Genomic DNA, 11,456 nt, shown 5'->3' on the forward strand with positions numbered 1-11,456 from the left:
TGATAATGAAATGGGAAGCCAGACAGGGAGACAGTGAGAAACCAAATGGCCATAAGATAGCCACTGCCGTGGAGAATAATAAAAAGTATGGAAGAATGAAGGTCCTGCGAAGAGAGTGAAAGAAAATATGCAGAAAAAAATCTGATAATAACAGGGGAGAAAGTAATGAACAGAAATCCAATAAAAACCCACCATTACAATACCGATGTGGGGAAACTGGACAAATTAGTCCCAACTGTTGGACTGAGATAAATTGTTATAAATGCAGAGACAGGACACTTATTGAATGACTGTAAAAGTGACAATAAGAAGGATACTAAACAATCAAATTTGGAAGAAAAATGAGAATAAAAGGTTGGTACTAAATTTGCAAAACAGTGAACCAATTGATTGAAACAAAAACAGAAGTTGCTGGGAACACTCAGCAGGTCAGGCAGCATCTATGGAGAAAGGAAAGTGAGTCAAAGTTTCGGGTCCACGACCCTTCGTCAGAACTGGGGCACGTTGGGAGGGAGAGGCTTTTAAGGGCTAACAGAGAGCGGGGAGATAAGGCAAGAAAGACAAAGGAGAAAAAGGGGTAGAGTACGGGGGATGATGGGTAAAAGAGGTGTTAATAATGCTAATAATACCAGGGGAAAAGGTAAAGGAATTAACTGAAATCTAATAAAAAAAAACACCAATGTGTTACCGATTGATTTTAAGACTTTTTGGGGTTTTGGGGGAATTTAGATTTTAATACAATTGTTTCAGAAATGTTTAACCATGTTATGCAATAATAGATGATGGAAAATCCAATGAAGAACAGACGATAGAAACCCAAACCTACATTGATAAAGAATGAAAAGAAATGGTAACAAGATTAAAAGTAAAACCGAGAACGTTTTTGAAAAAATTGTAGAATACAGGCAGCAGTCAGGGAGCATCCTAATTTTCTTTACAGCACCTGGCTGTGGATCAGTTTTTATTCACACAAAGACACGCAAACTCAGCGACAAAAAATATATGAATTGGAAATTTGCTCCCACAATTGCATAAAAACCATGAACTTATGGTAGGATCCAAGGGCACCCCTTGCAGATATCATACCCAAAATTACGCTATTCTGGAAAACATCCTAGAATAAAAAAAGCCCGAGAACAGGTAATGGCAGTTAGCCAGCCAAAGGGTAAGGACAAATTTGAAATTAATCCAAACAAACTGATCCCCCAAATCCATATTATATTCACAATGGCTAAACAAGGGCTATAATAAACCTCCTCCATTTGATCTGGTAACAAGGGGAGAGGCCGAGGCTTTCAGAATGATCAAAATGGGTTATTTTGCTAACAATCCCTAGAAGCTGAATCGAGATGCACCTCATGGACAGTATAGAGGTCGTCACGGTAATTGGCAAGGATACCATAATAGACTCACATATGAAGAACTGTTAAAGGAATACAGACTCCAAAATACAGCTGGTAACTAAAGCACCGGACGGCCACCAAGGCCTCCCTGGATCACAATGAGATTCTCTGGCCTTTGTGAGGTATGTTGTAGCCCTTTGGATGGATATTTGGGGAAGGCCAACAGTCACAGCATGAGATTGAGGTTAGTCCGCATATTATTGGTCAACTCAGATGCCTCCCTAACTGTTCTCTAAAAGGAGCAACCCGAACAGTCACAATATTCCTCAGCTACAGTTTTTCCCTCCAGGAAGTTGTGACTGAACAGCCCATGAGAATACCTGAGCACGTATGGTAGATAAGGTCTTATAAAAGAAATGTTTGCAGTTACAAGATGCCCAATACTGTTAGTGTATGTGTTTTATGTCTCAGTTTTATGTATTTTGACTTTGTTTTTATGTAATTTATGTGTCAAAAAGACCATGATAGGTCTGACTTTGCTCTGGACGCAAAGTATAAGCCAGATCCTACCCACGTTCTAAATGTACTGAATAATACCAAGGTAAAAGATAAATGAGCAAGGGAGAAAGAATGAAGGTCTGCATCAAATTATAGATAATTATAGAGTAATTCGGGACATGCAACACAAGCGTGAGGTGCGGGGTAGAGTAAACATTGACCAGCCTTCATAATTAAAGAAAGAGAAGTGATACTATTAAGGATATCACTGACAGGTACATGAGAGGAAGGTACCTTGACCAATAAAATCAGGTTTCACAGCAAGGTGGATAATCCTATAAACAGATAAGAAATGAAGGATGTTCACAGTTTTACAATGAGACAAGTTTTAGCTGATGGTTGGGAAATATTTGGTTTGTTCAGAGCAGGTAAGTCTACAAATGTTAGTGTCAAATATCCTAATACTATAATAATAATAATAATCCTTGCATTTGATATAGCGCTTTTCACGTCGGGAGGACGTCCCAAAGCGCTTCACAGAATAGACTGTAAAGTGAATTGACTGTATATTTGTGGGCGAACGCGGCAGCCAATTGCGTACAGCAATGTCCCACAAACAGTCGTAGATTGAAAATGACCAATTTATTATTGTTTTGTTTTGGAGGGATTATTACTAGGCGTGTGGAGTAAGGAAACTTGCCCAAGGTTTCGCCCTCTGCCTGGAATTGAACTCAGGTCTCTCGCTTGCAAAGCGAGTGCTCTAACCACTGAGCTACAGGAATAATAACATAATAAGGGAACACCCATATTAAATTAATATTTAATTTTCTGTGGTAGTACAATTTATATATAAACTTGCTAATCTTTTATTAAAATTTAACCAAGATATTATAATTAATAATGATTTTCCTTAGCTGTCGGATCATGCGTTGGGTTAAAAGAAAATTCAATAAATCTGATGTTAAACTATGATACTTATTCAAATGCTAAAATGAATTGAAAAGATTAATGTGCTGGCTGAGGAAAAAGGGAGTCGTGAAGATTCTGATAGTGATAGTGGGCCTATGGTGTTAGCTTGACCCACTATGGGAGGGACCGTAAGCAATCCCCCAAATTCTGGATTGCTTGAGTTGACCAAAGAAAAATCGCAGAAATTCATGGATCTGTTTTCTTCAGGAAAATTGCAGCTGCTTGAAAGATAAGGACAGTGGAAGCATGTTTACAGAACAAAGTTTTTCTCAAAAATCATCATGCGACAAAGACCTGTTTTGAAACAAGCTGTGAAATTTTGATAAAGTTTGTCCTTGGTTTGCAGCTGCTGTTTCTAGCAATACATTGAACAGACTGGCGTATGTGACCAAAAAGGTATAAAGAATCAGAGATGTTTTGGGTTATATCGGAGAAGAGAGAATGGAGCAGCTAATCACGACCAATCTCGAAGGAAGAGGCATGTACTACAAACAACATGGATCGATGCATGTTTACAACCACAAATATACGGTCAATTCACTTTACAGTATATTCTGTGAAGCGCTTTGAGATGCTTAGAAGACGTGAAAAGCACTATATCAAATGCAAGGATTATTATTATTATTATATAAGCCAATTCCTACATCAAAGCTACTATATTGATCTGATGAACACATTGCAATGAACTTTACTAACCTGTTGTAAGCATTAATTTGATGTAGCGTATAACTTTGATTATGCATTTCTTTACTAATTAATTTAATTAAATTTTACTACTTAAAAGGAAATTTGTGTCAGTTCATACTTCACCACAGGGTCACAAATGTAATTAACCCTTATAAATGGCAATTCCTTTGGGGCATCCTCCCGACATGAAAGGCGCTATGTAATTTTGTTGTTGTAGTAGAGGTGTAACAAATAGACTGATATTTTAATGAACAGAGTGAGATAGACCCCACTGTCAGCCCCTCTGTCCAATTAGCTCGGTGAGTCTGTCTGTTGAGTTGCTAACCTATACAGATTGCAAAGGTCTCAGGTTCAGTCTCTGGTCTGTGTTAAATTAGCTTATCTCAGCTGGGCTGACAATGCACTAAAGATTGCAATGCCATGGACTAGGAAGACAAGAAAAAAAGCTTCTCACTGCAATCCAGAAACCCGTCTAGAATGTATATCTGTGGGCCTTTAGATGCAGGATCGGACTTGATTTCACCTTCCCTGGACTCAATTAGCATGCCAACACTGAATGTCAAATAATACTGGCTACTTGGACAAAGTAGTGGAAGTTAAAAAAAGTTTTGTTTTCTAAAATGAATGAATTGTATTTTAAATGTATTCATAGTTTACTTTTAAAAATACAGGTATGCCATGTTTCACGTTTCCATTTATTCAAATAAGATAACCCATGCTGCTTTCAAAAAATTGAGAGTGGGTATTGATGAAATTAGTTCTAAAGTAAGGATTCCATACAGTTGCTGACAATACTCAAACATCCACTGTACACTACCCCAAAAGCTCTAGTTGGTAAAGGCTCAACCCAAAGCCAGACTGAATCAAACAGAACAACCACCACAACAATAACATTTATATAGCACCATTCACGCAGGCAGCGTCTTGGAGCTGAACTGGGGGGAGGGAAGAGATGACAAGATAATTCCCTTCATGCATTGGCACCTCCCCGCCTTTCTGAGCTGCTTTCTCCCCACTCCACCACCCGCTGCCTACGCTCAGTTGCCTCTGGTCTCCTGCTTGTCCCTCGCTCCCGCCAATCCATTGCCCAGTCAAAATGGAAGGTTTTCAGTCATGATCTAAAAGAGGGGAATAAGGGCGCAAGCTGGAGGGAGTTCCAAAGCTTTGGAGAATAGTGGTTGAAAGCGCAGTCGTTGATGGATTAGCGGGGGCGAAGGACAAGCAGGAGACCAGAGCCAACTGAGCAGACGCAGCGGGTGGTGGAGTGGGGAGAAAGCAGCTCAGAAAGGCAGGGAGGTGCCAATGCATGAAGGGACTTGTAGACGAGTGAGAGTATCTTGAAATCAATCATTTTTGAGATAGGGAACTGGTGTGAAGGGTGTATGGAGTTAAGTTCCAGGTTTAATTTGCTCTGTGTTGAGCTATGTGATCTCAGCTAGGGCAAGACTAATTAGTCTTGGGCCAAAAACAATCTATTAAAGAACTACAAAGTCTTGGGTGGATCTCAGAAGGTAGAACCTATTGCGAATGTTAAAATTGCCACAGTTTTCCCAAAAGATAATAATTCTTGCAATTGATATAGCACCTTATACTGTTGTATTTTATTGATTTTGTTCTCTGTGGACTCATTTAGCGCATGACTGAACATTTTCTTTCTCCACTCAGTGACATCTTCAAGCATTTGCGGTTTGGAGAAGATTGGGTGAAATGCACAGTAAAGCTGTTTCCACAATACAATTTGTCTGAAAACCATATGCCAAATACCAGCTTTTGAATGAATGACATCTCCATTTTCTTACTAACCACCCCCACATCCTGTTTAAGTGCATTTGCCAAATAAGTGCTGATAGGTGTTGAAGTCTTGTCACTTTTTTTTAAAACTTTGCACTCTCGTGTCAACAGGCTTTCATGCCAGCACCGACTCTGACTCATTTCACTCAGCTACCATCAAAGAAAATATTTGTTTTAATCTGTCTGTCCACACTGTTAATACCAGTTCCCTGAAAGAGCACATTACAATTCTCAAAACACTGGCTCAGTTGGTAGCACTCTCGCCTCCGAGTCAGAAGTTTGTGAGTTCAAGCCCACGTTGGGAATTTGAACTCACAGTCTTGGTTGACACTCTAATGCGTTGCTGGGGGAGTGCTGCATTTTTGGGTCATCTGTGAGCCATTTCAACTGTCATGAAGGCCAGTTGACGAGAGTACAATGTAAAAAAATTAGACATATAACTAAGGTCCTGTCTCCCTGTTCAGGTGATTGTTAAATATCCTATGGATTTACTCAAAAAGATAATGGAATTTCTCCCGGTGTCTGGGTGTGCTCTACTTCATATTCGACTGTTTTTAAGTCCATTTTACTCCCATCAAGGATGAAGTGCATTCACACTGTAACCAATATTTTCACATTGTACATATGATAATTCAATCATGATTGCTTTTTGCTGAGCTATCTGATTTTGACTGGGGATGTATGCTATGTGTCAGGTCAGATGTGGCATCATTAGATACATAGTAAAACCCCCTTTGCATGAGGCCAACAGAATACTTTAACAGGGACCAACATTGTATCTTATTTATAATAATCATCGTTGCAATTTTATACAGAGCCTTTCACATTGGGAGGACATCTCAAAGCGCTTCACAAGATTTACTTTAAAGGACAGTAATATTTTGTGGATGAATGCAGCAACCAATGTGGCATTGTGATGGGATGATCTACTGTGTATTTTGACTTCAAATTATTTTACTGTCAGATTTACTGTTTTACTACAAAAGGAAAACATGGTATTGATTAGTGCTTGTTCCTGGCAAGGCAGCTTCTGCATTTGAAAAAATGTTAAACAACCATTATTTTTCTGCCATGCTCCACAGGGTGAGAATTAAGTACAGCATGCACCATATTTCAGGCCTTTCCAGCAAACAAGCCCAACCTTTGTTGCCCTGTTTCTGCTTTTTCTACAATTACATACATTTAAAACATGTTCCTCTTCATTAGAATTTTCAATAGAGGTAAGTCTGGCTTTGCTTCCTTTGCTAAAGCCTGCATTATGCAATAAAGTCGAAAAGAGAGTTTCTACCTGAACAGCAGATGGGACCTCGGTTTAACATCTCACCTGAAGGACGGCACCTCCGACAATGAATCACTACCCTACCAGCGCCTTGGGACGTCCTCCTAACGTGAAAGGTGCTATACAAATGTAATTTGTTGTTATTTATTGGAAGGGATTATTACCCCTGGAAAAGCCATTCACCAATCGACTAACAACCAGGTTCCTACTTACTGCTAGGTAAACAGAGGTGTGTGGAATTAGGGAATTTGCCTAAGATTTTGCTAGGAATCGAACCCGAGTTTTCTTGATTGTGAGGCAAGTGTTCTAACCAATACTCTATGGGACTCCACTGCCAGTTTGCAACAGTTGTGTCGATTGTGATTTTTGCTGATAATTCTTAAAGAAAAAAAATATTTTAACTTTTAAGTTAGTTTAAAGGTTTTCTTTAACATTCATAAAGAAACTACCAGCACATCAAACTCAAAATCCTATAATGTAACTAACACATATTGTAACCTTACTCTACATTATAGGTAACTTATCTTACACAATTTCACATTCAATCCTATTCTTTATTGGATCGGTTTGAACCCACGTTTGATTGAATTTTATGGGGAGTTTGCAAAGTTTTACCATGAAATTTCAGCTTGAAGTATTCAAACTACGTTTGTTTAAAAAAAGCTATATTATTCCTTCAAAATGAATGTTAACGTGTTCTATCTAAACAAACGTGGATCCAACAGTGAATAGTGGTAATTTCACTCCTTCTGCACTGCTTACCATCTATGATTTGGATGAAACTTTAAAAAACAGGCAGATGGGACGTCGATGTAAAGACACATCTAAGATCCCATCAAAATACAATATTTGGAAACAAAAGGGTATATCGCCTGGCAATCCTCCATTTTAATTATTATTCATCCTTGTCCCATTTCTGGAATCATCTGGCATCATTCTGGCAAGCTTCCGCTGCTTGTCCAGCTAGGACCAACCTATCCGTTAAGGCTTTGACCACAGGGTTAAAGGAGCTGAGTGGAAAGAATCCCTGTCTCCAGTGACTATTCTGCTCTTCCAAGTCCAGTTGAGTCTGGAAGATCTGTCATCAGCAGTGCCCTAGAGCATCCTGCAGACTTGAAAGAAGTTATACCAAAGGTAAGGATCATTATGATTTTGTGAAAACAGTTCTTTGAATTGCTTATCTCACTTTAGATGAGTTCATTTTAAACCTATGGCCTCTAGCTTTGCTCACACAATCTAAGGCAAATAGCCTCTTTCCATTTAAATCACCTACACCTCTCATTCTTTAAAGAGCTGGGATTATGACTAATGGAAAAGTTCAGCTCTGTGAGGGTCTTCTCATAACATAGAGCTTGAAGTTCCAGAATCACCATAATTTTTCTTCTCTGAAGTCCATCCAACACTTGAAGTTAGGGTTCCACAAAAAACAGCACACAATTCCTAAAGTGGTCACATCAATAATCTATACAAGATGCAAACTGTTACTGTATTTGCCTACTTTGTTAATAGCAACTTCCCATTGAGTGGAATCCTTCAGTGAATGATCAATAACATTTGATCAATTACCTTTCCTCTCATTCACCAGTAGCTCACCTGGTTCGAGTTCTACTTAACCAATTGCCATCACTTTGTCTCTGTTTTTCCTTCTGCCTATCACCTGCAGCGTAACCCAAGGCTCTATCCTTGGCCCCTTCTTTTCCCCTTTTACATGCTCCGTCACAATAGTAATAATCTGCGACATGGGGCAAACATCCACATGTATGCAGATGACACTCCAATCTTTATCCAGCTGCAACTCCAAGTCCATTGATTTTATTCCAACGCCCTTCTCACCGGTCTCCCCAGCTATGCCATTCATAAAATCCAATTAATACAAAACTCCATTGCCGTTATCCTCACCTGAACTAAACTCTGTACTCCTGTCTCCCCATTCCTTGCCAGGGTCCATTGGGTCCCTATCACAGAATGAATTGATTTCAAGATCCTCTTATGTGTATACACATCACTTCCTCCCTAACCCTCCGACCTGCTTTCAGGGCACTCTACTAACCACTGCCTGTGCTCAGGTGGCTCCAGCCTCATACACTTCGCTTGTCCCCTCCACCATCAGCAGCCATGCTTTCAGCCATTACGCCCTGAAACTATGGAACACTCTCCCTCTACCCCTCCACCTTGTCCCTTTGTTCCCTATCTTCAGATCACACCTGAAGACCTTCCTCTTCGACCATGCCTATGGTCATTCCCTACTCAGCTTGAAGCTCCACCAATGTTAAATACTCTGAGACACTACCCCACGTGAGGTACACTATATAAATGCACATTGTTGTTGTTGATGTTGAGCCAGGTAGGTCTAAAGTACATCAAGGAACTTCTAATAACAGAGGTCCAGCCTGACTCAACCTCAGGACTTGGAGCGGCATTTAGGTCACTAGGGGCAGGGATTCTTCCCACTGAGCTCTGAAGCTCTTTGACACATCCTCTCGACTTGAAAGACACTATATAAATGTGAATTGTATTATATTGTTGAACTTGTAAGCCAAAGGCCTAAAAGATAGGATGATTCGAGCTGGATAGGCAGCAGGACGCTTGCCAGTTCTATGTGTTTTTAGCTGTTTAAACACTGCCTTGGGGTCCTCAAGCCTTGGCTCTTTCCAACATATACAGTACCTAATACTTTCAGGAATTATGTAAGCATAGTGCATGTCTCCAGGGACATATCGCACATTTTATTCCAGACGCTGGAAAAATTTCACATGTATTTTGCATGCATATCATAGAATTATATAGCATAGAAGGAGGCCATTTGGCCCATCATGTCTGTGCCAGCTTTTTGAAAATAACCATCCAAATCAATCCCACTCCCCTGCTCTATCCCCATAGCCCTCCCTCCACTCCTTATTCAAGCCCATGTTGAGCTCTCAGTCAAGTTTTGTTAATTTTAAGCAACTCTTGTGAGTAATAGCTTTCTACATATATCAAAAAAATGGCCCGCCTGGGAACTATGAAAAGAGCATTTGGAAGTAATAAAGAGAGAGCCATGCAATCATCTCCTTAATAGCATTATTAAAAAAATCAAATTCTAGTGGGACCACAAGATGTACACATGAAGAATACCAATGTCAGAATTGTGTTATTTTTCCAGCATATAGAATGGATTATAGAGCAGAGAGTGTAAACTAGGCTTCCTAATCCATATCTCTATACTGCTTCACTTTCCTAGCACAATACTAATTTAATATTAAAGATAGGCTATTGATAGTAGTTCTTTCGGTAAAATGTTGCACAGGACATGCGTCCGGTAAGATTAACACACAGATTTAATATAGTTACTCGATAAAAGGGAATACTTTGCTCTCTTGTCACTTGTCCCAAAAAATTGATGCAATTGAAAACAAGATTTGTTTTGGGTGTTAAATCTTTTTAATACCACACTCTTTTTATTGTTGCTGCATTGAAATTTAACACAAGCTGTTTGTGTCATGTTTGCCCAAGTATACTCTGGAATATTTTCAGGGCAATGGTTTTATTTACAGTCGAAGTACAGACCCAATGCTTAAACTGTATTTCAATTATTTCATTCACATGTGTGTGCCCTTTTGGGTGTTAAATTACATTAAAAGATGATTTAAGACACAAAACGTATCTTGCTTTCAATTACATAATGTTTTGGGACAACAGTAACAACATTCTAGGGAGCAAAATATTCCCTTTATCGAATAACCATATTAAATGTGTGTGTGTTAATCTTACCAGCATTTCCCACCATAAAAAGTATGGAAATATTTATCTATCCAACTAATGATACTCCAGATACCCTGACAATTCTTTCTATTCAATTGCTCTACCAATCTACCAAGGCAGATATTTGAATATTATTGTTAGATGATAAGGGTGATACAGTTTGAGAATTTGCTGCTTTGTTTATCTGAAATTCTAACTATGCAAGTGGCCATTCTTGGGTAGTTTCACCCACAAAATATATAGTCAATTCACTTTACAGTATATTCTGTGAAATGCTTTGAGACTTCTCCTACAGTCATAAAACTCCTTTCGCTAGAACAACTGGCCACAACACTAGCATACACCAATAACTGAAGCTCAACTCCAAATCATGCCATTGAAAAACTGCAACATCTGTCTTCTGAAACTGGTACAGCAAGTGAGCGATTTGTGTAGGAAGGAGGCAATGGATTTTCCCCTTACGCAATATTATTACACTTCACAAAGCCTAATAAATACACCTGTCATTCAGCACCTGCAATTATTATTATACATGCATAACAAATACATGTGCCACACTCCTGAAATTTGAATCCTGCAATTATACTAAACATGAAACTCTACTGCGTCATCAGTTGAATTGCAGAGTCCCCAACCCTTCTTCTCCTCCTCTGCAATAAATTAATTTCAGTTTTACCCAAAGGGAAACAAATATTTTACTTTTAAGAACAATCAGACACGCCTAACATTTTGGGCTTATAAATCCTTGTCAATTGAACTACTGAGAAATAGCTGTTGGGAAAAGAATTATATGACTGGAGGAATAGACATATTAGTTATTCATATTCGACAGTATAATTATTATAATAATTGGAGTCGTGTGGAGTCCTGTAGCTCAGTGGTTAGAGCACTCGCTTTGCAAGTGAGAGACCTGAGTTCAATTCCAGGCAGAGGGCGAAACCTTGGGCAAGTTTCCTTACTCCACACAGAGCCTAATAATAATCCCTCCAAAAACAAAAACAATAATAAATTGGTCATTTTCAATCTAAGACTGTTTGTGGGACATTGCTGTGCGCAATTGGCTGCCGCATTCGCCCACAAATATACAGTCAATTCACTTTACAGTGTGTTCTGTGAAGCGCTTTGGGACGTCCTCCCGACGTGAAAAG

Source organism: Callorhinchus milii, unplaced genomic scaffold, assembly GCF_018977255.1.
Source record: "Callorhinchus milii isolate IMCB2004 unplaced genomic scaffold, IMCB_Cmil_1.0 Scaffold3, whole genome shotgun sequence".
Lineage (NCBI taxonomy): Eukaryota > Metazoa > Chordata > Chondrichthyes > Chimaeriformes > Callorhinchidae > Callorhinchus > Callorhinchus milii.